Raw genomic sequence first — 23,944 nt, 5'->3', positions numbered from 1 at the left:
ATGCTGACCCAGCTCTCTGCCCTTTGTTGCTAATGAAACTGCCTCCCTGATGCCTCCATGTGGTTTAAAGGTAAATGAAAGAGGAATTGAAGCAGGCCAGACAAGAAGGACAAACAAACATTTAGTCAAAATTTTACACTTGAAGCCTAGATTTGTTATGATTTTTCACTGGAATTTGATTTTAGCATATTTTGAATATATGCTAACCTTTAAAATCTAAACAGAATTTCATGAAAATGAATACAAGGAAATTCAAATGACTAAAATCCTTTTGTATTGTTACAGTGTAATTTTATTTAGGGAGATTTGTGCTCATTTAATAAAATGCCATTTCACACAAAAGTTCTAAAGATTGGAGAGCTGCAGTTGCACAGAGCTGTGAATAGAATCATTTTTGGAAGAGCGACACTCATAACAATTCCAACTAAGGAGAATAAATGGCACATTTGTGCATGTTCGTGGTCATAGTCATCACTCTGTCCAAAAAAGAAAAGTTATTAATGTTTGGCTTATGCATGCACAGATGCTAAGTATCTCTTCTTTTCTCTGTTAAATTGGTGGTTCTCAATAGGATAGATAATAGAAGCAGATCACTGAGAGAAGCCTGAAGGGGATTTAATATACCTGGGGAGGTTTCTAAACTAAAACACTGTCTCCCCACATGTGTCAGAATCAGAGGCAAAGGAACAGAAAAACATACGTAATTTGAAAACAAACAAAAATTCTAGGTGATTCCACTATCCGCCAACACCTATTTTAAAAAAAAAAAACATAAAATAAAACTCACCATTAAGTACTGGAGGATGACCATTTCTGGCAAACCAAGGAAGGAAATGACAATGTTATAGTCATATGACTGAGGATTTTAGAAGTAGAAAAAACAGAGGTGACAATGCACAAATCCCTCATTGTATGGTTGAAGGAAATCAACATTAGAGAGGTTCAATTGCTCAATGTTAGAGACAATTTGTACAATTAAAAGAGGGGTTTTTTTTCCTATAACAAATCAATGCTCAAGAGAGTTGAATAAGTGAACATTTATTTACTGTATCTTTCAGCAACAATTGTTGAGCATTTACTCTCTGATAAGTATTACAATTGCATACATTATTTCCAATCCTCACATCTATTCTATGTGAAATAATTATTTTTTCTCTATTTTATTCATTAGATAGGAAAAGATAAAGGCAGAGAGAGGTTAAATAATTTTCCAAAAAAAAATTCACTGTTTTAAGTACTGGAGGATGACCTGGTAGAGACAGGATTGTTAGAGGCAGCATTTGAACATAGACCATCTAACTCCAGAGCCTGCACACCTAACCACTGTAGTGCATTCCTGTTTGCTACTTCCTGTGTACCTGGCACTCTCCTAGCTTCTGCAATACAGATGTGGAGAACATCCTACTTTCATGGACCTAACATAAAAAGAAAAAAGGTAAGTCAACTATCGTATGTAACTTTCATATGGGAGCCTAGGCCTAGGGTAGGCCCCGGTCCATCCCGCCACCAGCAGACCACTGCAAGAGTTCAGGACCAGTCCAGCTCCAACTCCACCAACCTGCACAGGAGCCCAGGCCCTGAGTAGGCCCGGGTCCATCCCAAAGAAGGGCAGGCCCTCTGCCTGGAGCTCAGGCCCTAGGCCAGAACCACCTCCACCTACCTGTGTGGGATCCCAGGCCCCGGGTAGGTCCAGGTTCGCCACCCTCCCCACACCTAGGAGACCAGGTCTAACCCACTGCTTTCTTGGAACACTGAAGACATTTCTATAGCCTATTCCATGCAGTAGCCTCTACTTGTGACAAAAAAACAGGGCCTAGAAGAAGCTGCATCTCAGAGCAGGTATCCCAAAGCCACTGTAAGGCCACCCTTTCAGACCCATCTCTGAAAGACATTGCATCCATTTGGGGCACCTCCATTGCTATCTCAAGTTACCTCCACTGTTGCCACTACCACCTATAGTTGCAGTATCATTCATCATGGAACACCAGTAGGGTCTGGAAACCTAACACCAAAGTGAGATAGAGATAATCTGTACAGATACTACAAGATTATAGGGTAGAAACTGTAATAACTCAGATCCACACTGGAAGTAAGGAAATCACATAGACAACATGAAAAAATAAGGGAGGAAAGTGCCCCAAACAAAACAGGACAGCACAATAACAGAACCTATGGATAGCACAGATGATGAAATGTCAGAGAAGGAGTTCAGAAGGTTCATAATTAAAATTATCTGTGAATTAAAGAATGACCTAAATGAGCAAATACAGGCAAAAATTGATGACTCCAACAAAGAGATAAGAGAGCAAATATAGGCATCCATTGATCACACCAACAAAGAGATAAGGGAACAAATAAAGGTAGCAAAAGCTTACTTCACAAAAGAGATAGAGATTCTGAAAAACAAACACAATCAGAAATCCTTGAAACAAAGGAAACAATAAACCAAATTAAAAAAAAAAAACTCAATAGAAAGCTTCACCAACAGACTAGATCACTTGGTAGACAGAATAATGAAGATAAAGTATACAATCTGGAAAACAAAGTTGACCACACAGTGAAGATAGTAAGAAAACATGAACATCCAAGCATTATGGGACAGCATCAAAAGACCAAATATCAGAGTTACTGGAATAGAAGAAGGCACAGAGTTTCAAACCAAAGGAATGTACAATCTTTTCAATGAGATAATATCGGAAAATTTCCCAAACATGAAGAATGAATTGAAAAATCAAATACAAAAGACTTACAGGACACCAAATGTACAAAATTAGCATGTATCTACACCAAGTCACATTATAATGAAAAAGCCTAGCATACAAAATAAGGATAGAATCTTAAAGGCCACAAGAGGAAGGAATCAGATCGTGTATAGGGGAAGACCAGTTCTTATCTCAGCAGACCCTCAAAGCCAGGAGACCATGGAACAGCATGAAAGAAAATGGATGCCATCCAAGAATCTTATAGCCAGCAAAATTAAGCTTTAGATTTGATGATGAAATAAAAACCTTCCATGATAAACAAAAGTTAAAAGAATTTATAACTAGAGAGCCTACATTACAAAACATCTTCTGCAAAATATTCCATGAAAAGGAAATGAAAAACAAAAATGAAAATCAGCAAGGGATGTATTACACTGAAGGAAAAACTAATCAAAGGAGAAGTCAAGTCAAATTAAATACTAAAAATAAACCAAAATGTCTGGGACTACAAACCATGTCTCAATAATAACCCTGAATGTTAGTGGCCTAAACTCACCAATCAAAAGACATAAACTAGCAGTTTGGATCAAAAAAAAAACCAAACAATATGCTGCCTCTAAGAGAATCATCTCATAGAAAAGATATCCATAGACTAAAGGTAAAAGGTTGGAAAAAATCATAACACTCACATGGACTGCGGAAGCAAGCAGGGGTTTCCATGCTCATATCAAATAAAGTAGACTTCAAGCCAAAGTTAACCAAAAGGGATAAAGAAGGATACTACATACAGCTCAAGGGAACCATATGCCAACAAAATTTAACAATTATAAATATATATGCCCCAAACAATGGAGCATCTATGTTTATCAAAAGAATTCTTCTCAAGTTCAAGATTCAGACCACGATACAATAATTCTGGGTGACTTTAACACACCTCTTTTGTCACTGGATAGATCTTCCAAACAAAAGCTGAACAAAGAAACTATAGAACTCAATAATAAAATCAATAACTTTGACATAACCAACATATATAGAACATTTCATCCTTTAATGAGTGAATACACATTCTTCTCAGCAGCACATGGATCCTTCTCTAAAATAGACCATATACTATGCCACAAAGCAACTCTTAGCAAACACACAAAAAAAGTAGAGATATTACCCTGATTCTATCTGTTCATAATGGAATAAAACTAGAAATCAATGATAAAGTAAAAAATAAAAGCTAATCCAACACCTGGAGACTAAATAATATGTTGAATGAACAGTAAGTTGCTAAAGACATCAAAGAGGAGATTAAAAAATTCTTAGAGGTAAACGAGAACACTGATACAACATATCAAAATCCCTGGAACACTATGAAGGCATTACTAAGAGGAAAGTTCATTGCATGGAGTTCATTTCTTAAAAGAAGAAAAACTTCACAACTAAATGACCTAAAATTATATCTCAAAGACCTAGAAAAAGAACAAAACAACATCAAAATTAGTAGAAGATAGGAAATAATTAAAATCAGAGATGAAATTGAAACAAAAGAAACAATTGAAAAAATTGACAAACAAAAAGTAGGTTCTTTGAAAAAATGAATAAAATTGACAAACGCTCAGTCACTCTAATGAAGACAAGGAGAGAGAAAACTCAAATTACTACTGTACATGATGATAAAGGAAATATCAAAACAGATACTACAGAAATACAGAAGATAATTAGAAATCATTTTGAAAACTTGTACTCTAATAAAATAGAAAATATTGAAGGTATCAACAAATTTCTAGTCTTATGATTTGCCCAAATTGAATCACAATGATATACATAATTTAAACAGATTGATTTCAAGTGATGAAATAGAAAATGTCATCAGAAGCCAAGCAATTAAGAAAAGCCCAGGACCAGATGGATACATAGCTAAGTTCTACAACACCTTTAATGAAGAATTAATGTCAATACTCATAAAATTATTTTGTGAAATAGAAAAAAAGGGAGCACTTCCAAACTCATTCTATCACCCTGATTTCAAAACCAGGCAAAGGAAACTGTTGAGAGCCACAGCCAAAGGGGCCCAGCAAACTTCCAGCTGCCAGCAAACTTCCAGCTGCCGGCTGATGATTGGCTCACAGCGGCCCCAGCAACATCTAGCTGATTGGCTCCTCTGCGGTGCTGTTCATTGGGCTGTTTCCCTGCCCTTCAGACTGCCAGCTGATGATTGGCTCACAGCGGCCCCAGCAACATCTAGCTGATTGGCTCCTCTGCGGTGATGTTCATTGGGCTGTTTCCCTGCCCTTCAGACTACGGAACTGCTCATTGGGGGACTTCTTTGGCTCCGCCCATGCGACCCAGCCAATCGGCCTCAAGAGCAGGAGCATGGGGGAGGTGTGGAGGTTTGTGGGGGTGAGAGGCGTGTGGAAGCCGGTGGTGGCAGTTGGGCTCTGAGGGTTTTTTCCTTTGGAGCTGTTTTGTTTGGCGTTTGTAGTTCTAAAAATAAAGTTAGTTTCTTTTGACAAGTGGCTCCTGAATTGTGCCCAGCCAGACTGCGGCAAAAACCACATCAAAGAAAAAAAAAAACTTCAGACCAATATCTCTAATAAACACAGATGCAAAAGTTATCAATAAAATTTAGGCAAATACAATACAAAAACATATCAAAAAGATAGTGCACAACAATCAAGTGGGGTTCAACTCAGGGATGCAAGGTTGATTCAACATACGGAAATCAATAAATGTAATTCATCACATCAATAGACTTAAAGATAAGAATCATATGATCATCTCAGTTGATGCAGAAAAAGCATTCAACAAAATAGAGCACACCTTCACATTCAAAACACTAGAAAAACTAGGAATAACAGGAATATATCTCAACATTATAAAGCTATCTATGCTAAACCCCAGGCCAACATCATTCTAAATGGAGAAAAATTGAAAGCATTCCCTCTAATAACTGGAACAAGACAGGGATGCCCTCTTTCACCAATTCTATTTAACATTTTATGAAACACTGGCCAGAGCCATTAGACAGATGAAAGAAATTAAAGGGATACAGATAGGAAAAGAAGAATTCAAATTATCACTATTTGCCAATGATATGATTCTATACCTAGAAAACCCAAAAAATTCCACCAGAAAACTTCTAGAACTAGTAAATTGTAGGAGGCCATCCTTGCAGGTGATTTGAGTTATCTCCCTGGCTGGGCGAGAGGCTCTTAGACACAACTTTGTGTCCAGAGCTTTCCCCACCCTTCTCAGGTCCGAGGGCTTGTCCTTGTGGAGGCGTGTCTGGCCATAATTCCTGAAGACCCAATCGTCGCACCTGACCTTGGGACACTGCCCCTCTTAATCTTCATTGGATGGGATTTTCCCCAGAATTTTTTGTTCCCCAATAAAAGTCCACTCCTTGTTCTCTCTCTCTCTCTCTCTCTCTCTCTCTCTCTCTCTCTCTCTCTCTCTCTCTCTCTCTCTCTCCTCTTCAGTAAACCTCGATACTCTAATAGGTAGCTTGAGGCTGAAGGTAGGAGAAGCCATCCTGGAGCTGGTTTAAAGGTAATTAGAGTCTGTCTCTTTAATTCAAACTCCCTTTTTGGATTTCTCACGTATCTGAGCCTTCATTTATGAAACTTGTGCTGGCCACGGGCTAAAGTAAATGAATTCAGCAAGTAGCAAGATACAAAATCAACCCCCATAAATCAAAGGCATTTCTGTATATCAGTGACAAATCCTCTGAAAGATAAATGAGGCAAACTACCCCATTTACAATAGCCTCAAAAAAAAAATACTCGGGAATCAACATAATGAAAGAGGTGAAAGACCTCTACAACAAAAACTAGAGAACACTAAGAAAAGAAATTAAAGAAGACCTTAGAAGATGGAAAGATGTCCCTTATTCTTGGATCAGCAGAATTAATATTGTCAAAATGGCCATACTACCAAAAGCGACATACAGATTTAATGAAATTCTAATTAAAATCCCAATGACATTCCTCATAGAAATAGGAAAAGCATTCATGAAATTCATCTAAAAAAAAATAGACCCAGAATAGCTAAAGCAGTCCTTAGCAAGAAGAGTGAAGCAGGTGGTATCACAATACCAGACCTTAAACTATACTACAGAGTGATAGAAACAAAAACACCATGGTATTGGCACCAAAATAGACTGGGAGACCAATGGTACAGAATAGAGGACACAGAGACTAACCCACATAAATACAGTTATCTTATATTGACAAAGGCACCAAAAATGTACATTGGAGAAAAGATAGCCTCTTCAATAAATAGTGCTGAGAAAACTGGAAATCCATATACAACAAAATGAAATTAAACCCCTCTTTCTTACCATGCACAAAACTCAAAGTGGATCAAGGACCTAGGAATTAAACTAGAGCCACTGCACCTATTAGAAGAAAAAGTTGGCCCAAATCTCCATCATGTTGGACTAGGCCCCAACTTCCTTAATAAAACTCCTACAATGCAAGAATTAAAATCAAGAATCAATAAATGGGATGGTTTCTAACTAAAAAGCTTCTTCTCAGCAAAAAAAAATAAAATAATAATAATAATAATAATAATAATAATAATAATCAGTGAGGTGAATAGAGAGCCTACAGATTGGGAGCAAATTTAAACACATGCACATCAGACAGAACACTAATCTCTCAGTATAAAAATAACTCAAGAAACTTAACACCAAAAAAACAAATAACCCAACCAATAAATGGACCAAGGACCTGAACAGACACTTCTCAGGAGAGGATATACAATCAATCAATAAATACGTGAAAAAAATGTTCAACATCTCTAGCAAATCAAAACTACTCCAGGATTTCATCTAACTCCAGTCAGAATGTCAGCTATTAAGGACACAAACAACAATAAGTGTTGGTGAGGATGTGGGGAGAAAGGCACACTCATACATTGCTGGTGGGACTGCAAACTGGTGCAGTCAATCTGGAAAGTAGTATGGAGATTCCTAGGAAAGCAGGGAATGGAACCACCACTTGACCCAGCTATCCCACTCCTTGATGTATACCCAAAGGACTTAAAAACAGCATACTACAGGGGCACAGCCACATCAATGTTTTTAGCAGCACAATTCACAATAGCTAAACTGTGGAGCCAACCTAGATGCCCTTCAGTGAATGAATGGAGAAAGAAAATGTTGTATATATACACAATGGAATATTACTTAGCATTAAAAAAGAATAAAATCATGGCATTTGCAAGTAAATGAATGGAGTTGGAGAATATAATGCTAAATGAAGTTTGCCAAGCCCAAAAAGCCAAATGCCGAATGTTTTCTCTGATATAAGGATGCTGATTCATAATGTGGTTGTGTAGGGGGAGCTTAGGAAGATTAGATGAACTCTACATAGAGCAAAGTTGAGGGAGGTGAAGAAGGGGACATGGGGGTAGGAAAGATGGTGGAATGATTTGGACATCATTACCCCCAAGTGCATGTGTGAAGACAAAATGTATACAACCAGAGATACGAAAAATTGTGCTCTCTCTATATAATGTGAATTATAATGCATTCTGCTGTCATATATAACAAATTCAAATTTTAAAAAAATTTAAAAAGTAAAAAAAAAAATATGTAACTTTCAAATTTTGTTAACAAGGTATTATACGTAGGAACACCTTTATCTGTGAGATTAGGAAAGAAATGACATCTAAACTGAGGCTGAAAGAAGGTCATTCGTGTGATAAGAATATAAAGCGTAGGAAATAGCATGTGGTAAGACCCTGAGGTAGAAGAGTTCAGCCTCCTCATGAAACTGAAGGGCCATAGTAACTGGAATGTAGGTGCTGTTCAGAAGCATGGTACCAGAAAAAGCAGGGAGTCCTGTGGTCCCCTTCAAAGAGTTTGAAGTGGTTGGTGCAAATGTCCTGGGAGGGGAAAGGACACACCTCCTGTTTCCTTGATGCATAGGCCACCTAAAGATAGCATGTCATTTGTCTCTTCTTTGCTATCATCTGTGAGGGCCTTTGTCAGCCTCCCTTGCTCTGTGTGTGGCCTTCCTTTCCATCAAAACTACTGCCACCATTCAGAATGGCTTCAACATGCACATGAGTACCTGTGACCGTCATTTTCTTAAGAGACTATGTACGTCACATCACAGTACCCCAGTCACCCCCACATACCGTTATATCCTAGGTCCTATGTCTTATCATTGGAAATTGTTCCACATTCAGAATCTCAATTACAAACATTTCATTCTTCACTCACCACCTCTAGTCCTCTAAATTACTTATTTAATACCTCCACTAACAAAATCTTATTAAGATCTTTATTCTGGGACTCCATGGTTTTCTATCAGGCCATCTTCTTTGCCCTATCTCCCTAAATGGAAGTGCCAATAGAAAATAAAAGTCCTGGTTGGTGCCAAATTTATTATAGTTAACTAAACAGATGAACATTTTTGGAGAAAATCACACATGTAAAGTGACCGCTTCATAGACCATTCATGACCATGCCTCCCATGGGCCTTCAAAACACCAGCATCTGACTGTTTTCCCCAGTTATTGTGCCATTCTCCCTCAAGATGAGGATTTTACACTTTTCCCTCACTCTTTGACTTTTCCCCATTCCTCTGTGACCTCACTTCAGGTTTTATGGAGGAAATAAGTACCACCACACAGGAACTCATTTATCTTCATATCACTCAATCCATAAACTTTCCTGCTTTTAAGAATAGAGAGGGTGCCCTTCTTCCTATAAGAGTACAGACCTTAATTTGGAGGATCCCATCTCTCTCACTTTCTGAAGGGTTTCACTCTAGCATTTTCCCTTCCCTGCCCCAGATAGATCATTAATTCTCCATTCCTACTGGGCTATGCCCACTATCTTAAAATCTCTAGAATGGACATATTGTGGCACCCAGAGACATGCTACCATTGGGCTACATTTCCAATGCTTTTAACTTTTCTTTTGAGACAGGGTCTTGTTAAATTGTCTAGCCTGGCCTCAAACTTGCTGTCCTCTTGTTTCAGCTTCTTAAATTGCTGGGATTACAAATGTGTCCTACTATATCCAGCTCTAGTGTTTATTTTAAAAAAAGAAAGAAAGAAAAGAAAAATGAAACAATGCACTTAATGTCCCCTTCTCTAACTCTCTTTCCAGTAGAACTTGAAATTTCCCCCTTCCTCAGCTCCTGTTCACTCCTTCATCCTCTAAGCTCTATCTTCTGACCCTTAGAACCTACTGATAGAGCTTATCAAAGTCATCAATGCCAACAACCCATTGCCAAATCTTGTAGTCACTTCTCTTTCCTTATGTTATTCATCCATATCATTTGATATGACTAGCTACTCCTAACCTGGAATAACTCCCTCCCTTGTTTTTGTGACAATAACATACTCTCTCAGTTTTCCTTTTACCTCACTGAAAGCCATCCTCAATCCTCTGCCTAGATTCTTTTCCATTTGATGTTTGATTCTTCTACCCTTCCTAGTCTGATTTAGTCAGTTTGGCATCTCTGTGATCAGAAGACCAGGCAAGAACAAGTTAGAGGAGGAAAAGTTATTTTGGCTCACTGTTTCAGAGCTTCAGTCCAGGTTATTCCAGGTTAGGATTCCAACTCAACTTCTCTTGAGGTGAGGGAGAACTACATGGTGGTAGAGGAAAGAAGGAAAGAAGCACAGGACACAGCAACCAAGAAGTAAGGGGGTGGATTGAGTGAGCTCTGCTCACCAGGAGCCAAATGTAAACAACAAGGCTTCTTGAGACCTACTTCCTCCAGACACATCCTACCTGTCTATAGTTACCACCCAGTTAATCTGTTATCAGTGGATTAATCCACTAACTAGGTTAAGACTCTCATGACCTAATCCTTTCACCTCTGAACATTCTTGCATTATCTCACATATGAGCTTTGGGTATATACCTCATATCTAAACCATAGTACTCATCTAAATGTAAGGTTCCCCACTACTTTCTTCTAAGTTTCCTTCTCTCTCCCACTTCTTCTTTCTATGATAATTAAATAGCATTCATGTACTGAGGATTTCTGAATTCACATGTCTAATACCCAACCTATCCTCTGAACTTTTGATGTGTATATCAATTGCCCACTTGGCATCTGGAAAAGGATAACAAAATTGGAAATTTGTTAAAGGCAGTAAGACAAATTTTATTCAGATACTGTAGAAGAAGAGAAAAAATTGAGTGCAAACAGATCTCAATTCTACTAAAACAGAAGGCATGAGACATTTTAAATACCAAAATGCATGATAGGAAAAGAAATAAAGTGTTTAAAAGAGGTATATAAGGTCCTTGCTTAGCATCTGGATGGCCATCTTAAGTGACAGCCACTGTTAAGTTTTGATTTCCCGCCCAAGGGTGTTTCTAAGAAAGGCTCACCACTCCCTTGTACCAACCCAACCCCTAACCACCTGAAGGTAGTTTTGCAAATTAGAACACAATGTCCACCAAAGTTAGGTCTTACCCTCCCACAGGAATTGAAATGAGGAAAGCTGTCTCCTTGGATGTTTGCATTCCAAACAGACCACTCCCAGATCCTTGGGAAGACATTTCTGGGTGGCATTTAACTTTCTAGTTAACTTCTAAAAGTGGCAGAGAAAGGGTTTACAATTCCAAGTTTTCTAAAATAACTTGTTCTAAAGAAAGGGAAGTCAGGGATCTACAGTCAGGTTTGGGCTGGAACAAACAGTAAATTCTTGCAGTACTATTGAGTTTTCTCAGGCTGGCATTTTAAAGAGGCTGGGGTCTTGTTAGGGATATGATGTGGGGCTGATAGAAGTTATGTAGAGTTCAGTCAAGTTTCTTATTACAGGAAGTTGAATGAAGTCATTCATGCCAAGAGTTCTGTGAGTCTCACATTTTCATCCCATATTTATTGGCATCTTGGAATTAATTTCATCAAAATGCACCCCTTAATTGTTTCTCCATGATCCTGTCCCTTGTTGTCCATCATTGCTTCATGTCTTTTCTTTACCCCCACCCACAGCCCAACAAACAATTAGCAAATTTGGCATTGATCAATCTGGTTGTTCTCTTCCTCTACACCACAATCATCCAGGTTTAAAGCACCATCATTTCTCCTTTGAGGAGCTCTGATTTTTGTATACATACTTGCAAAGGGAGCCATTATTGATCAGGTCAAGTGTCCTATGCAAAGGTGGCAGGGCACTATCTATAGGGAACTATGGAAAAGTTATTTATATTTCCAGAGTAAAAGCAAGTTCTTTTAGTGTCAAGGTTTTTAGCCCCATGTCTCCTCCTGACCAGCAGGAGAAGCAGGGAAAGCACGCCCCGACCAGGACAAGCCAAGAAAGGTACACGTCGACTGGTGGCCCGCACCCAGCCCTCCCTCGGCGGAGGACAATCAGACGCGCCAGGAAGACGAGTAGAAGCAGAATCTCGTTTATTGAGGAAATACACACAACTTATATACTGCACAGGAACCAATCAGGATAAAGGTCAGAGGGGTGGAGTGAGTACACATGTACACCCATCCCATAGTCTGTAAGGAAAAGCACAAGCTGTCCACGAGGGTGGAAGAGTCCTGGACCTATCTTGGAAGTGGTCCACCTTTTCCATCACCACCCACAGCACCGCCTCCTGGCTGATTTCCAGGAGCCATCCCAACCACATGTGTGGCCTCAAGACCGGAAGCGGGCAGCAAGTCATGCCCTACAATTTAGGTTCTAGGATATGAATTGTGTTTTCCCAATCTATGGCATTTCCTCTTCTTCAACCATTTCCAGGCATCCTCATCCTATCTAGTATTATCTATTCTTTAGCCTTTTTTTCATACTATCATGTAAGACTGTTGCTGGTCCTGCCAAGTACCAGTTGGTGACTCTATGTGTAATAATACAATATTGTCTTCTAAGTATAACCTGACTGCCTCTTTCATAACCATGGAATTTGTTTTTGCATTTATTAGTGACCATAAAAATGTGACAGTCTACAGTGTATATTTAATACATGATTTGAAAAGCACATAATTACTATAAAAGTTTAAACCATTTCAACAGAGTTTTTGTGTGAGTAAATCCCCACAACACCTTATTTGTTAAAAAATAATAAAACTAATTATCATTCACATAATCTTTGCATTTATGAATTCTAATTCCTACAGTGAACAACACTTAATCAAAATAGCTCTGATAATTAACTCAGTTGGAAGAATTCTTCTGAGCACTTAAGACAGAAAAACAGCTTTTCACTGTATTGATGGAGTTTTGAGTCTTAGTCAAAATAATTGAAATTTTTACAAACAAAAAAATAAAAGGAAAGACACAATGGAAATTGTTTTTGATTAAAATGTGAATTTCATATTGTAGTAGGTTTTTTATTTTCAGAAATACATTAAGATACTTAAACATCAAACAGCACCTTAATTTGATAACATTTGTTTATTTATCTCCAGTCAAGATTCTAAAACTTAGCACTATAAGTGCAAAATTTTTTTTCTTTATATTTTCAAGAGAAATAACTGGGTCACCTTTAGTGTTACTTATGTGCAAAATCAACTGCTTTAACTGAAAAATAATATCTTTTAAAATATCACTAAATTTTAACCTCAAAGTATAAAAATGATAATAGTATAAACACTACATATATTTAAGCATAGTTAATCCACACTTCTCTAGATGTTTATTTTTCAGTTTATGAATCTAGCAGATTTTTGATTGCTTCTCTGTCTTCCTTTCTATAGGCCTTGGGTCACCTCACTCTTTATTTCCAGCTAATTTAAAATGAACAAAGGTAACTAAGGAGACAAAATTCAATTACCCTATACTTTCTAGTAATAATTCACTTGGGATTAATGGCCAATAAAAGGTTTTCATTTACATGTACCAAATTTCTTCCATATTAGCTTTGGTCCTTGGCTAAAAACAACTAAGTAATGACTGTAGTTAAGAAGTTTCTTTTAGTTAGTATACATTCATCATATGCCCAGCAACCTCCTTCCTAGGCATTTATCCAAGAGAAATAAAAGTATATGTCCATATAAAAACCATAATTGTTTATATCAGCTTCAGCTATCATCACTAAAAACTGGAAAAACACAAATGATCTATCAACTGGAGAACAGATTAAAAATATTGCATGTAATGGAATACAGATCAGCATTAAAATGGTATGGATCACTCATGCATTCAACAATATGGGTGAATCTTAAAGATATTATGCAAAATAAAAGAAGATAAACCCCAAATGGTACATACTGCATAATTCAATTTAAACATAACTTAGGAAGACACAAAACCAGACCAAAACAGATTAGTGGTTATCAAGGTCTGGAGGCTGAAACTGAAATATAATGACGAAGGGTCACAGAACTTTTGGTGGTGATAAAGGAGTTCTACACCTTGATATCAATGGGGGTTACAGAACACAGCATACATTTGTCAAAGTTCATTAGAACTGTACACGCAACAAGGACAAATTCTACCATACATACATTCTCCCTAAATGAATTCACTTCTTTAAAAAGTAGAGAACATTGTTAGTGACCTCAAGGAACTTACGGATGGTGGATAAGCCAAGACCAGAGGGAAAAAATGATTCACAGGAACCAAGAATATATACTTATAAGACATGAGCTGTTACAACCTTCCCTTATGTGATTTCTCTTAGGACAAGTGGGATGTAAGAATTACCATGTTTGTGTTCAAAACACTAGAAAAACTAGGGATAACAGAAACAAATCTCAACATTGTAAAAGGCTATCTTCACTAAGCCTCAGGCCAACATCATTCCAAATGGAGAAAAATTAAAGACATTCCCTCTAAAAACTGGAACAAGAGAGGGATGCCCTCTTTCACCACTTCTATTCAACATGGTTCTTGAAACACTGGCCAGAGCAATTAGACAGATGAAAAAAATTAAAGGGATATGTATAGGAAAAGAAGAACTTAAATTAGCACTCTTTGCTAATAATATGATTCTATACATAGAAGACCCAAAAAGCTTCACCAGAAAACTTTGAGAACTAGTAAATGAATTCGGCAAAGTATCAGGATATAAAATCAATACCCATAAATCAAAAGCACTTCTATGTATCAGTTACAAATCCTATGAAATCTGATCAAATTCTTAAGACCTAAAACAAAAAAAAAGTCTTTAGAATAAGGGATACTTACCTTATGGAAAGAGAAGGAAGGTATTCTTTTCTAGATTAATCTCACGGTACCTGCTGTAATTTTACCACAATGATGCAGTTACCATATTTCTTACCTCTGAAACTTTGGTCTGCCCCTGAAAAGAGGACCCAAATCACTATTTTGGATTGGTGGCTTCCAACTTTTAAATAAGCAATGCATTTATTTATATAGGTTTTCCTTTTTTCTCCATAAAAAATCCTGGTCTGCCTGGTGCATACTGTCTTGGTTTACCACATTGTAGAGTAGTATGTAGGACAGCCAATGACCTCCCTTCCACTCCCTTTCTCTGCAATCTACCATCTACTGTAGCTGATAATTAAACACAGAATTTCAGGTCTCAAGGTGCTCACCAAAAGATAATCTTAGAGATACTGCCAAACAATGCCATCCCCAAATTTAAGCAAAGAAGATGAACTTATGAGAATTGTCTCAATTCAGAATTTTCAAAATCCCATAATAGACCTGTAGTAGGAAATACATATTGCTTCATGACCAGTACACAAAATGATAGTAAATATTGAAACATTTCTCAAAACACTCTGATTTTTCTGTTACATCCTATTTCTATTTATTTTATTATTTTTTTAAAAGTTGGTTAATTTTAGAACCCACTAGCAGATATAACCTATAGTTTGATGATCACTGCTATAAAATATATGAAACTTACCATTCATCAAAATATTATGTAATCTGAATAGGAGTAGTTCATTACAGACTGTTTCCCCTTGACCACATTATAAGTGCCCACCATATTCCCAACCCCTTGAACCTGAATTTATTTTATTGAGTTATATTTTGGATTAATGCCATAAGGCCATATGAGTGATTCTGTGTTAATTTTTGAGAATGTTGTTGATGATTTTGTTGAGTGTGTTACACAGTGCCCCTCAAAAAGGATCAAGTGTAGAAAAGCTCTTTTGGTCTCACTGTCAAGAATAATGCTGATTACCCTAGGTTAGCTTATTTTTTTCTTTATGGAAAAATTTGTTTTTCCATACTCACATTGACAATTAGAAGCCTTAGTTTCACATCCACCACCCACTTCTAATAAGAACATGGGATTATGTGGCTACAATTTAGGTATTTAATCTCACTCCTGATTTCATTTTACTTTTTCTACCCTTTACTTTTTCCTTTGCTTTACATGTCTTGCTAGTCTTATATTTACTGTAACTGAGAGAGAGAGAGAGAGAGAGAGAGAGAGAGAGAGAGAGAGAGAAACATGTTTATATGCCACTTTAAAGCTTAGTGAAACACAAGAGAAAAGGAACAAAGTGAGGGAGAGAGAAAGAGAATACTTTCATTATATAGTTTTTAAGTCTTATCCCTTATATATTCAAACTGAAATTATATGAAGACACAAATTCAGAATACTTTGTCCTAACTGTATCAGAAATAATGATTAGAAAAGAGACCATTTGCTGTTATTTTAATTAATATAAATTGACTTTAGAATTTTACTTAAAACTAAAGTATTCCATATGCAATTATAAATACCACCTGGACTATTAAGAAATAACTTCAAGAAAAATCTGTAATTGTATACTATTTGCCATAATGCCAAAGAGTACAGTATTTTCTTCATAGCTAAGAGAACAATGTAGAAACATTAATGAGACCCAAACTGAAAGAACAACTTCTTCTGAGAAAAGAAAATAACATGTATTTTACCAGTGGCCAAGGTGGCTGTAGCTTCAAATACATTTCTAAATTATGAAATAAGTCAGGATATTAGAAGACAGATAAAATCAACTGTGAAAATGTATTCTTGGCTCTCTTTTTTTAAGCCTTCCTTGAATTACTTCAAAACCAAGGAAATTGTTTGGTAGCATTGACAATGAAGTAAAATTAATTTTCTGGTGATGCTTTGGAAAATCAAATCAAACATAGATTTGTTTAAGTAACACCCAGCCTGAAAATTTGATTTATTAAACCTATATTAGTTGAGTAAAACGAAACCTACTATCCATCCTGCTCTTTTTCAACCAAGCCCAATGATCTTGCTGTATTATATTTGTGACTTTGAAGATACTGGTATGTCAGTGATAGATGACATTACCATTTTCTTTAATAGCCTGTTTTCAAAGTTAATTAACTATTCTGGTGATACTTTAATCTCACTCATCCACACCCATCTTACTTCAATCCAGTTCATTTCTTTCTTTTTTAACAAACACATGTTGAGACATACATAAAGGCAAAAAAGGCAGATGGGGAACAAAATTAATCTTATGGAGCAATTTAAGGATGAAGATATTTCTAAATATTTGGTAAATAGTTCTCTCAATAAACAGTAATGAGAAAAGAAGTGAATACAAATATTGCTATTATGATCACAATATCAATTACTTGAGAACTTTATGTATGAAGAAAATGTTAATACAATTAGGTTTTAGTTATGCAGAGTAATAATGTGATAGCTGAAATACAGCCTTGTTGGAGAAAAAAATCAAGTAAGAAAACGAGGAAGAATTGCTCCTGCCATCCTGTAACCTTTCTTTTTAGAATTATGCCTTGGGTTCCTTCTCAGATCTTCTAATCTTCTTTGTCATTCTTTGGTCTCCATGGGCTTCAACCTGCCCTCATCCCCTCAATCCAGCCTCCAAACATCAGAGTCCCTCAGCACTAAGTCTTGGCCCACTTCTTTTCACAATATATGTCTTACCTAATCACAGCACAAGGGCCAGGCATTTTATAATTTTTACTTTCCGTCTTTGCCTTCCCTGTGCTCTGAAGACAATGAACATTCCCTGACATGGTCTGCAGGGACTTGGGTGATGGGTCACTCACCAGTTTTTTAATATTTCACACCACTCTCTGCAAACTTCCCATACTCTGGCCATACTTCCCTTTTGTCATTTCTTTGTATGCATTTTTCCCATTTCAGGGCATTTGGATTCCTATTTTTCACTACTATCTCATGGTTAATTTTTTTTTTCATTCTTCAGTCTTAACTGACATGTCCTCTCATGTCACACAGTTTAGAGTTGTAGTTCCCTCTTCTCTATCTTTCATATATCTTATTATGAGTCTCATTAGAGAAGGTTCCATGTCTGTTTCATTCATGCCTCACAGTAGTTAACTCAAAATATTTTTATTGCATGAAAAATCAGTTCATACCACTATTTCCTGGTGTCATGTGAAAATATTTGCAAACATACAAGACTACCTTTCTATTAAAAAAAATAGACATTTATCTAAAATACCAGGTGAAACAATTAATTTAAGAAATCAGATCTTCCTGTCCTCTCCATTTGACTTTTATATAAACTTGGCTATATATTTCTGCAGGAGAAACAATTATTAAGAAATAATTAAATGTAGGGTTAAAATCGAACCAAATCTCTGAAAACTACACTCCATTCATCATACTTTTTAAATACTGGAATGTTTTTGAGTCTGTGTCTTGGATACTGTCATAGGTATGTTCCTTATCTTGTCACACTTAATCCTCACAACCATCCCATGCCTTAGAAACCATTGTGCCTGATTAATAGATGAGAAAACTGAAGTTCAGAATTGTTCAGTGACCTACTTAAGATCATACAAGTAATTAGGACAGAAACAGGATTCAGATTCAGCTGCCAGTTCTATAATAGGCACCTTCTGAAAATACACATTTCTTCCTAATTATAATGTTAAAAATAAATCAATAAGTACCAATGCTGTTTAACTAAAATTTTAAACATTGAATAAAAAAAAATGTGTTCACTTTGACCTACATCTTGAAAGAAGGGGAAATGTATTGGTTCCAACATGTGGCAAGTACAGGACAGAATTCACAACATGCTATTTCAAGGATTCCTTGAATTTTAGTTTTAAGTTATTCTATCCCAAGGCAAATGTTCTTTTCATAAAAACCTATAATTATTTTTCCTTGCATGAATTATTTTAATATTTTAATGATAGCAAATACCTATTCCTAGCATGTTTTTAAAAATTTTTTCAATGGCAAATAAACTACCTTCTCTTTAAAAATTAGTCTTTCAGTTGCTATTGAATTATGATAGGCATAATCCTTTATTTCCCTGGAGCTGAATTTCTATGTCCTGCTCTGTTTTAGCAAGCTCACCAGTGCATATAGAGTACATACATCTGGATGCTCAAGTTGGGGCTGTTTCTTTGCATTTCCACATTCTAATGAAAAGATAAGTCATCAATAACCAGTTATGAGTTAAGAATTCCATCTTTTTTCTCCTCATAGTTCCTGGAACATGGTTGCCACTTATGTATTATTTGTTGAATGAGTAAATGAATGCAAATTATCAGAAGGAAGAGGTACATTGAATTTTGTTTTAAATATCAACCATTTCTGTTTATCCAAGGTCTATTGATTTTTTAGAAAGCTGTCCTTTTTCACATAATTAATATTTTAACACAGAGTAATTAAAGAAAATTTTATTTTATAACTTTATATCCACTATAAAAATCATCCCTTGTTTATTATAGAAAATAAGAAAATGTACATATGCAAAATAAAATGAAATTGAAATGACCAATAACACACCAGTACCAAAAAAATGACAAATTATTTCTTTTCTAAAAACACAATATCAAACATACAGATATAATTAAAATACTAATTTTATTATCCAATTTGGCATTGTTAATCCTTTGCTGACAATGATATTTGCTGTGAGCTATTTTTAACTTACTATCTATCATGTACTGAGATAGTACATTGTACCATGTGCTCTGCATGAGGACCTCTATATTAAGTATTGTCAACATTTTTTTAAAGCTCAGGAAGCAAATGATTAGGAAGGTTAAATAGTTTTATAGAGGTAATTCAATACTAACATGGGGCAGAACTGGAATTCCAGCTTAGGCTTATCTGACTGGAAATTCCACACTAATTCCACATAGGATTTGGCTCCCTGTATGACATTGCTGATGTTAAATCATTTCAGACAGAGAAAAGTGGAAGTTGTATGTTATTTCCAAATAATAAAAACAAAATTCACTTTTATTATTACTCTCAAATCAAATCCCATGATAAATAAACATTAAAATGTCAGTTAAAAGCAGATACAAGAGAAAGGGGGTTCTCTTATATCCTGATTTCCATGTTACAAGCAGGAGACTTTGGATAAATCATCTTTACTACAGAATTATTCCCCTGTTGAAGAATAATATTGCTCTGACCTGCATATTTCCTAGGGATTTGTGAGGATCAAATGGAGTGTATAAAACTGTGAAGGATATAAAACATGATTTTTATATGTGACACTTCTAAATATGAAAAATCTAACAAGGCACATTCCTGAGTTTCAAATGTGAAAGAGTAGCAGCTAGCAGAAATTAGTGTATATGACCGTAAAGAGCCCTCCACTGTGCTGTTAACTGAGTTTTAGATAATCATGTCAAGGCCAAAGCCAATTCTTCAGAACCCTATAATTAGCATTTCTGACTTGGCCTAAGGACCAGTAGCCTAAATGTAACCAGATGTTTTAAAATGCTTACACAGAAATTTAACTTAATCTGCAAAACTCATCACCATTCCTAGAAAAGAGCTCGAGGCTGTTTAAGAAATTATTATTGCTTTACTATCTAAAAGTACTAATTGGAATTTCAAGAAGCTCAGAGCACTCTGTGCAGCCTTCATAAATTTAAGGGAAAAGAAATATTTTTACTGGCAAAGTATCAAATTTCAAGAACACTTGCAACAACTCCTTTAACAAGATCTTAGAAGAACTCTCTGAGTTGTTCTTGAGTATTACTTTCTTTTCTATACAGTTTTTCTGGAATAGTGGTTATTCAGCGGGGAGAGACCATCCCTTTTCTAGAAATATTTTTCCAATGTGAATTATATTCAAGAGTTTTCTGCCTTTCCATTCCTTTAGCATGTGAGGTAATACGAGTGCACCTATTAGACAATAGGTAAAGCACTGGGCAGAGAAAGAATCTTTATGACCAATTCCTCAGATAGACATAGAAGACACTGTTCTTTCTGTTCTTCAAGTCCAAGCAATAATTGAAAGGAGACGTGAATTAGCACATAACTTATATGATTATGCATCTTTTCCCTTACTGCTATAGTAAAAGAAGATGTCTTCAATAACTAATGTTTATTTAACTAAAGAATTTGTATAGCACATTGATTGAATTTTAAATTTGGTTTTAAATTGGTATATGTTCTTCTCTGATAAATAAGGTAAGCCTCAAAGAACTAGAGTATCTTTTTAAAAATTCCTAACCTTTTGTCATGGTTAGTCAGAACATCTTCCAGTCCACCACCATCTCCAGAAAGTGCTTGCCTTCACTGCCCTTAGCTACGACCTGATCTCCAGTTCCTTCCATGGCAATATCTCTCACCTACCCCCATACTGCATGTTCTTTCCATCACTCTCTCTGAGAAGTGGGTAGCAACCTCCTCATTTTCAAGGAGGCCCTTTATCTTTTTGTATTTGCTAACTTACCTTTATCCTTCATCTTCACCTGTTCCCTTCCTGTCAGATAGAGATCTTTCTTATCTTTAAAGAGAAAACAAAATTAATCAGAAACAAACAAAGCAAAAAGTTCACCTGTTTTATTTCATTCCCCCATTAAGTTATCATTTCATGGTATGTTTCTTGACATCAGCCCTTGAAAAAGTTATCTACACTCGTCCACTCATTTTATGAACTTCTTAGCCATGTGCTATTAACCTTGAAATCTGTACTCCTCTTTGTTAATCTTCTAAACATTCTGTCTTAAATGTCTTTAAGGGACTTATAGTCACAAATCAAACCCATTTTCTTAATTCGCATCCTGCAAGACCTCTTGGAAACCTAATGCTATTGACCTTTGCTTCCTGGATATTTATCTTCATAATTAACTTTTTGAAAATTTCCTAATTCTAATTCTTTCTTGTCATTCTGACCTTATATCAGTTTATCTCATTCCATTTAGTCACCATTAGATATTCATTCTTCTATAGTTACATTTTCAGATTATTTGTATATTCTCATTCTACATACTCTATAATAATCTGTATGTGTACTTCAATTAATTCTGTTCATGTTGATCATCTGCACATCTCTAATATATCCTGATTTGTTTCCTAGACTTCAAATCCAAATTTCCATCTCTGTGCTGGACACAGTGAAAACATACCGTACATACACCTCAGACTAAGCTTGGAGGCATGATCATTGAGAAGGGTGGACATCAGGTTCAGTGGTAGGCAGGCCTCCAACTATGGCCCTGTTTTTTTATGTGCTGTGTTACTTTGAAGAGGAATTAACTTCTCCCCATCACATTTGCTCATCCATAAATTGTGGGAAAAATAATAATCTTATGGAGATTAAACAAGATTTTTCATATAAAATGCTTAGCACAATACCAGAATTATACTTAATGCTTAACAGACAACCACTACTGTTGCTGTAGTTGTTGTTTTCTCATCTGAAAGTTAAACAACCAGACTGACTTTTTCTCCTCTTTCCTGTGTCTCTGAATAGTACAACACTCTACCATTTATACTTTCTAGAATTCTCATTGTTGTCTTTATCTCTTCCCTCTTCTCCAACAGCTTCTTATCTTATCAGCACATTTTGTCAATTCTTTCTCTATACTGTCTCCCATAACTTTCTATTTATTCAAATGTGAACAGTTCAAGTCCCTTATCCCTGGATTATTGCAAGCGACTCCTGTGTACTGTAATCCACTGCAAACTTAACCCACTGTTAGTGCCTAAAGAGCAAGTATTCCTGTTCCTCCAAAATGAGACCCAAGTGCTTCTTCAGCTCTCCACCTCCTGAGCCCTCCTGCCCACCCCCTCCCCACAGGTATCCTCAGGTCTTCCTGTGCCTTTGTTTTTACTGTACCCCTAGCCTGTGAACACCTTTCTAATCTAACTGGAAATGCTTTTACTGACCCACCTTCTGAACAAAGTCTCCCCCAAAGTATTCATAGCTAATATTATCTGAAAAAAAAAAGTGATCTAAATTTCTCTGTTTTTTTATATGGAATGTAAACATCCTGGGTAAAAACAGGGCAAAATATTAACAGTGGACATTGTAAAGGTGCAATGGTTTGGAGACATGTTGAGGATCTTCAAGAAATTCTTATTGTTTATATTTTCTAAATTGTTCAAAAGAGTTGAAATCTAGAGTGCTTTCTATGCACTAAAGTCTTCACATGCATTAACTCAACTAATCTTAAGTACAATAACAACAGAATCCTCTGATGTAAGTATTAGTGTTTCCTTCCTGTCATTGAGGTATGTGGCAGTGAGGCAATGTTCCAAACTCACAGGACTGGCAAGAGCAACCTGGCTCCAAAGCCTGACTCCACTGAACTGCATCAAAGATTTTGATCATTAGAAAAAAATACATTAAAATACCTTTTCTTTCTTGTCTCTGCCCTGTGCCCACCCTTACTCAGCCCCTAACACCATCAAATTCCAAAATTTCCTTCTAATTTCCTTTAGGAAGAACAATCACAGCGAGGTGTTAAGGAGAAAGCAATATGATTAAGAAAATTTGCATGAACTTGTGAATTAGCAATTGCCATCTCGAAGTAATTGCATCTTAAAAGGGATGCTTGTTAACATAAGTGAATCACTAATTAGTACAATTTCTGTCGCTATGACAAAGCGACCATCTACCACTGGCAGTGTGTGGAAGGGCAGAAGAGTATCTTTGGAAAGAGATTTTTCTCCTAACTCCTTAAGTACACAGGCTGCCTCATGCACAAGAGCTCCTTCAGTTTCTTAAACCCATCCTTCCCACACAAGTTTGGTTCAAAGAACTCATAGTCTATCACTCGGAGGCCTGTGTGAAAGTCCATTCTACCATTCTGATGCTTCAGAGGCAAAGAACCAGGCTAAGGAAACAAAGGTCCCAAAGTTTGTGCCAAAATGTATCAGGTTGGAATACTTGTGTGCTAATAAGTCCACAATATGAAGCAATAGATACGATTATATTATCATATTTATTCTGTTAATAACTTCCATGAGAAAAACTTTCCAGGATAAAGATCTAGTCTAACTTCCTTTGGATCTCTCATAATTCAGGAGGTGAGTTTTATGGCTATGATATTTTACTTGCCCTGTATTGGTTATGTATTGTTGAGATATTTATATCAAGGATTCTGTTTCATGTTTGTGACCTCAAAAGAACGCTGCAGGTCAT

General features: G+C 36.2%; 1 pseudogene; it reads left to right on the top strand.

Annotated features, from left to right (window-relative positions):
* LOC113198106 (glyceraldehyde-3-phosphate dehydrogenase-like) overlaps positions 1–23,944 on the top strand; it is a 111,953-nt pseudogene that overhangs the window by 76,224 nt on the left and 11,785 nt on the right.

Source organism: Urocitellus parryii, chromosome 8, assembly GCF_045843805.1.
Source record: "Urocitellus parryii isolate mUroPar1 chromosome 8, mUroPar1.hap1, whole genome shotgun sequence".
In the NCBI taxonomy this organism is placed as follows: Eukaryota; Metazoa; Chordata; class Mammalia; order Rodentia; family Sciuridae; genus Urocitellus; species Urocitellus parryii.
This window is presented reverse-complemented; position numbering and strand designations above follow the sequence as displayed.